This window comes from Elephantulus edwardii, unplaced genomic scaffold (genome assembly GCF_000299155.1).
Source record: "Elephantulus edwardii isolate Elephantulus edwardi_28Jun2011 unplaced genomic scaffold, EleEdw1.0 scaffold00031, whole genome shotgun sequence".
NCBI lineage: Eukaryota > Metazoa > Chordata > Mammalia > Macroscelidea > Macroscelididae > Elephantulus > Elephantulus edwardii.
Window position 1 is genome coordinate 9,745,257 of NW_006399781.1, and position 6,967 is coordinate 9,752,223.

General features: G+C 39.8%; 1 protein-coding gene across 1 annotated transcript in view; it reads left to right on the forward strand.

Moving 5' to 3' along the window:
• The first annotated feature begins 575 nt into the window (after window positions 1–575).
• The window catches only part of MAP3K13 (mitogen-activated protein kinase kinase kinase 13), a 218,861-nt gene continuing 212,469 nt past the window's right edge, over window positions 576–6,967 (forward strand). The window contains exon 1 of the mRNA XM_006884089.1: window positions 576–693. The gene's annotated coding sequence lies outside the window, so the exon portion shown is untranslated. The remainder of the gene's footprint in view (window positions 694–6,967) is intronic.

Sequence of the window (6,967 nt, forward strand, 5' to 3'; positions counted from 1 at the left end):
ATGAATATAAAATACAGTTATGATAGAATACATCAATAATGCATGTTATTTTAGTTTAACAAAAGGTTGCTTGCATTTAAAACTTGGTTTTTGACTTCTGCAAAGGGCCAAGAATTTAGACCTAATGACAATTTATCGCTTTCTCTTCCCTGTATTATGCACTGGACTGTTAACTGAAAGACTGGTGATACATATCCACCCATAGGTGCTTCGGGAGGTAGTGCTGGTGATCTGCTTCTGAAAGGTCATCGCCTTGAAAACTCTGTGAAGCACAGTTCTGTTCAGGCACACAGGGGCTTGTCATGACAGGAGCAGATGAGGTGGCAACTAACAACAGCAGACCTATGGTGCCACCTTTAGGAAACATACAGTATTGTACCAAGAGATGTTCTGAGATCCTCCAAGTTTATACTAATTTTAATGTCCTGTAGTTTTGCTGCCTCGGTTTGCTATTCATTGCCATATTTGTGAAATTGTGTGCATCTAAATATCTGTAACTTATTTCATAATGATTTGTTATCTAAGTGAAGACGTAGATATGTATATTGACATTCTTGACATTTTCAGTTTTGCAGAACACTGATGTCTATGGACTCTAACATGGACTTCATTTGAAGAAACTTACGGACCATTAAAGGACAAAATATGAATCAGTTTGTACTGTGGCATTCAAATCATAGCACTTCGGGAGAGGTAAGTTCTTGCTTGTGTTCTTAGGTGAGAAATACAGCAGTCCTGGACTGCCTGAGAAAATGGTGGTTGAAAAACATAGCCTTGAATATCCTTATATTATTTTAATAAAGAACTTTCAAAGAAAAGTTTATTTTGTATCTATAAGGCAGTTGTTAATATTTCCCCATCAAATTGATCAGAAATTAAAATTACTGACTGTATTGTTTCTGGAAGCTAACTGCTCTGCTTTCTTTTCTTTGAATGATCTTTCATTTTTGTAGATCCCAGTGGAAATAAAACAATTTGTGAATAGACATTTAAATAATCTTACATCAGAGTTTGGCTCTGTAATGCTCTATGTCCCGCATTTTCTGATCAGTTGCATTTTATCCTTAGGTTTAAGTAAGAAAAGAGACCAAACTAAGACAACAAACAAAGGAACTCTGGTCTTTACCCCGCCTTAATCCTACCTTATAAATGCTCTTCTGAAAAAAAAAAATAAAAGACACCAAAACAACCAAAAACTCACGTGATTTCTTCTTCAAGTGTTTTTGTCCCAGGGACCAAAGATTTTCTTTCTACTATTTTACCTTTTTTAACTTAGCTGTCCATTAATTTGCAAAACCTTACCGCCAACTTTGTGTTAATGTTTAATGCTTTCAAAATCACTAAATGTTAAACTTACAGCATTTCCTGGTGACCTTTTTGTTCAACTCTGAAAACAGACAGTACTTCTGAAAATTCACCCTTTAAGTATGCATGCAGAAATTTACATATAAAGCTGTTTATCACAATGTTGTTTGAAATAACATAAAAGTAGAAGTAATCTAAACATGTGCTAATGGGAATCTGGTTAAACACAATATAATATATCCAGATATTTTGTATTTGTTAGAAAGAATGATCCTCTGTTGCTGATCACAAAGAGTCTCGAAGATACATTGCTTGCCAAGAAAAGACAGTAGAAAACTATGTGTGGTGTATTTCTGTTTTTTGGATTTAAAAGCACAGATTTACATAAGAAGATACACACTTTCTTCAAACCTATGTACAGAGCTGTTGACTAATGTATCCCTGGGGTAGAAGACTAGAAGTGTAGTTAAGGAAGGAGACTCATATTTTTTTTCTGGTGGATTGAGTTATTTTACTATTTTACTAGCATCCATTTATTTTTATACTACTAAGGAACAGGCAAATGGAAACGCATTAGAATAATTTAATATTTATATGAGCCTGGAGTCCCCGTGGTTCTCTGACATACAGAATTGATGGTGACTGGAGAGAAAAAGACACTCCTGTTCCTTAAGACTTTTTGTTCATACAGCTAATTGAATTATTTAGGAGTGGGGTTCCACAAGCAAATAAATTATGTTTTTAGAGTTGTATATAATGTTTGTTAATATTTTAATTGGCTTTTAACCTTGACATTAGATTGTTAAAATTAATAAGGATTTGTGAATGAATGAACCAAGGAATTCTGGTGATACTGTGGTTGAGTGCTTGCGTGCTGACCTGAAGATTGACAGTTGAAAACCACTAACAGTTTTATGGGAGAAGGATGGAGCAGTCTGCTCCTGTAAAGATTTACCTTCTTGGAAATCCTCTGGGATAGTGCTGCTTCATCTTACAGGGTTACAGTGAGGTGGAATGAACTTGAAGTTGGTTTGTTTGGGGTTTTTTTTTTGTTGTTAATAAACTATGTACTTAGGAGGTTCTAAATTTAATACTCATGTAGTATAACTAGAATGTTGCTGACATGACAGTTTGGTATGGATGCTTTTACCGTCATTTGCTGTCTACCTTGGCTGGCTCTGCAGTATTCCTGTGTGGGATGGTCTTGCTCTATTTGCATTTCTGTTTAGGGTCTCTCTATAAACAAGACTTAAAAGAATGATTTTGCTTTTTTCTTGATGTTTAGAACTGGCTTAGAGCATTTCAAAGAATGCCTTGTTCTCTGATAGAAAAAAAAAATCAGTAAACCAAAAAAGATCACTTAGTAAACTCTACATGCTAATCCCATTTTGCCCCAGGAATATGACTTTTAATTGACTGCTTGTCTGCTTTGAGGCACAGCAGATATTTCTGGAGACATTTATTTCTCTATCCACCTTTGACTCTTCTTACTTTCTTTGTAGGAAATTTGGCGTCACCGTAATAGCTGAGTAAATTATATGTAATAACATTAGTGATGTACATAGGGTTTTCAGAGGCCTGCTATTTCAGAAGTGGATGGCCAGTCCTTCTTCCTAGTCTGTCTTAATGTGACTGTTCAGATTTAGAGAAGTATCAGATAGACCAGCAAGTTAAAGGCATATCCCTTATTGCGGCGTTAACTTTAGTGTCAGTGTTGTCCCTGCCTTTCTCAGACGCGTCTTTACCCACTTATTTTCCTGCTCCATCATCCACCAGGATACCCAGCCACTTCTACCCCCTCCCTTCACATCTATCTCCCTTTGACCAGCCCTCCATCTAATAACTTATATATGAAGTTCCATGGCTTCTGTGATTCCAAACACATCAGCTGATGGTAGTTCCTTATGTTGGGATCAATGTCTCTGAAGTTTAGTCATAATGTTTCCCGACTAAAGGTGAGGCATCCTGTTGAACTGGTGTGTAGATAGGCTTTTCTTGTGGTTTTTTTCTTCTTCGATTACCTGGGGGAGATGGGAGGGGTCTCTAAGCTGCCCAGCCTTCAGCTTGTCAGATGCCTACCCCTTCCTCTGTGCGGCCAGCCGGAATGAATGTCTCGCGTGAAGAGATTGAGATTGTACACAGCTTTAGTTTGCTTGGCTCCATAGTCAACAGTCTTCGCACCAGCAGCCAGGAAATTAAAAGGCGCATTGCCATGGGAAAGTCTGCTGTTAGGGACCTCTCCAAAGTACTGAAGAGCAGTTGTGTCTCTCTGGAGACTAAGGTGCGGCTGATACAGGCTTTGGTCTTCCCAATCACTTGTTATGCATCAGAGAGTTGGACAATTACTAGGGAGGATAGAAGGAGAATTGATGCCTTTGAGCTGTGGTGCTGGAGAAGAGTATTGAGAATACCATGGACTGCTAGGAAAACAGATTTGTCCTGGAAAGGGTTAAACCGGGTGGCTCCTTGGAGGCAAGGATTCTGAGGCTCCGTCTAACATACTTTGGACATGTTGTGAGGAGAGACCGGTCCTTGGAGAGAGACATCATGCTTGGGAGGGTGGAGGGACAGCGCAGGAGAGGAAGGCCCTCTATGAGGTGGATTGATTCAGTGACTGGGATAATTGGGATGGGAGTGTCAGAGACAGTGCGATTGGCACAGGACAGAGCGGAGTTTAGGGCTGTTGTACATAGGGTCGCTATGAGTCGCAGGCGACTCAACGGCACATAACAACAACAACAACAACAATATTAGTGATTGTCAGCAGAGGGATTTATTTGAAGATTTCTCAAGACTGGTCTATGTATGCACGCATTTGATAGCCCTCATTGTGTATCTTGTTTAATTGTAATGAGGGTCACTGATGTAGGTGCTGAGTCCTGATAAATGGAATAGGACGTGATCTGGAACATTGGGTATTTTATGGTATATCAGAGTATTTTGTTTACAGTCATTTCTGTTAATTGATGCCTTGCTTCTTAAAATCCTGAGGTTTAATCAGTAATAGCCAGAAAACAAAAACCTTATTGGGCAGGATGCCTCGATTATGATTCTTTATTCTTGCTAAGACAATGGAAACCAGTGAACTGAATCTCAGGGTAGGTTGTGCTTTCCTGAGTCAAAATGCTAGAACATGATAAAGGTGGCTTATAGAAAGGAAATGTATAGAAACATGAAAATTACATGAAGTAAACAAAATTGGTAAAATATATGTGTAAAATATCTTTCTAATGTATGTTGTTGTTGTGTATTGTAGAGTTAGAACCGAACATAGCTGACCCTCCGATGGGTGTTCAGAAGCATTTAATTGCATGGGAGAAGATTGCCCATCCTTCTCCTTGCAGAGCAGCTGTTTGAGGTACAGACCATGTACCTTAGAGATTGCAGCCCAGCTTCTTGCCACTAGACCACCAGTGCTCCCTTTTAACATGTTGTTGTTGTTGTGTTGTTAAGTGCTGTCAAGTTGCAGGCGACTCATAGCCACCCTATGAACGAAGTCCTGGACACCTCCTGTATAACTTTCGTCCTTTCTCCAGGTTCATAGGGTTTCCAGAGGCAAGCTGTTGTGCAAGTGAATGCCACTCCTGCTTCCAAGCTTGTCTTAATTGAGGAGCTTCACCAAACACTGTCCACCATGGGTAACCATTCTCACATTTGACTCATCAGTGTCACACTGTTTGGCTTCACAGCAACCACGAGTTACCTCTGTACAGCAAGTGGACAGACCAGGGTTACACGACCTAGAAGAATGTTTCCACCAAAAACAATTAAAGGCAGGCCCGAGGACTGCTCTCTCTCTCTCTCTCTCTCTCTGCTGTTGTTGTTGTTAAGTGCCATCGAGTTGCAGGCGACTCATAGCGACCCTATGAACTAAGTCCTGGACACCTCCTGTATAACTTTCATCCTTCCTCCAGGTTCGTAGGGTTTCCAGAGGCAACGTATTGTGGAAGTGGATGCCACTTCTGCTTCCAATCTTTTAATATACAGATATATTTTAATATATGCGTATGAGGTTTTTATTTGTTTGTTTTTATGTGCTATGAAGTTGGAACCACCTCATAGCTAACACTCTAATAGGTTTTAAGAGACTGTAAATCACATGTGAGTAGGTTACCCATCTTTCTCCTGGGTAGCAGTTGCTGAATTTGAACTGTCTGCCTTCGGGTTGGCAGTGCAACTCTTTACCTGCTAGGCCACCAGAGCTCCAATGTATGTTGAAGCTGTGCTGCAATCCCATAGGCACGTGGTTCGAAGTCTCCAGCTGCTCCAAGGGAGAAGGATAGTCAGTCTCCTCCTATGTGATTTACTGCCTCAGAAAACCCACTTGGAGGGTCAATTATGTGTTGTTTCAGACCTGATGGCACACAGTGACAACATGTGTGTATATAATATATAAGTTACATATAGCAAATGAAAATTAGAGGAGAGATATATATGTCTGTGTGTGTGTACACATACACACATATATGCCCCGAGAAAACTAGGAGGGTTTTCTAGTTAATGCAAGGGTAAAAAGTTTAGAAGTAACCATTTATGGACGAGATTGTCCAGGGGTCATGCACGCTGGGTAATTAGGGTTACTTAAACAGAATTAAGGAATCATGATAACATAGTAGTTAAGCATTCAACTGCTAACCCAAAAGTTAGTGGTTAGAACCCACCAGTGCTCACAAGGAGAAAGATGTCACAGTCTGCTTCCTTAAAGAGAGTTGTTGTTAGATGCCATCACGTCAACTAAAACTCACAGTGACTCTGGGAACAACAGAGCTGAACCTCGCCCTATCCCTCACCATCCTCACCATCCCTGACTTGTTGAGCCCATTGTCACAGTTACTGTGTTGGTCCATCTTGCTTGGGGTCTTCTCTTTCTCTGTCCTTCCTCCTTTCCTAGCATGATCTCCTTTTCCAAGGGCTGGCCTCATTGGACAACATCTCAAAGTACGTGACTTGAAGTTTCACTGTCCATGCCTCTGAGGCAGCACTGCCTTCAAGACAGACTTGTTTGTTCTTTTGGAAATCCATGGGGTAATCAGTTCTCTTCTCCAACACCACAGTTCAAAGGCATCGATTCATCTTTTGTCTTCCTTATTCACTGCCCATCTTTCAGATGCATGACAAGTAATTGAAAAGACCATAGTTTGGATCAGGCTCACCTTAGTCTTTAAACTCACATCGTTGCCCTTTTGCCCTTTGGAGAGATCCTTGACTGCATATTTTCCCACTATGACACATCTTTTGATTTCTTTGCTGCTGGTACTAAGTGTGTTGATTGTGGATCCAAGTAAGATTAGGTAATTGACAACTTCAGTCTTTTCTCTATCTATCGTGATGTTGCCTCTTGGTCCAGTGGTGAGGATTTTTGTTGAAAGCTATAGTCTGGTCTTCTGGGGCAAGTGTTTCAGGTCCTCTTCACTTTAAGCAAGCAAGGTTGTGTCATTCATCAGCATATCACAGGATCTAGATGAAGCTCCTCCAAATCTAATGCCATTCTTATTATAGTCTAACTTCTCAAATTATTTGCCAAGCATTGAACAGATATGAAGAAAGGATACTATCTTGACAGACATTTTTCATTGTATGGGAAATTGTTCTTGATTCTTTTTAAAGTCTCTTTCAAATCCTAAAAATAATTTTATAGTTTTATAAAGTAATTTGTTACACT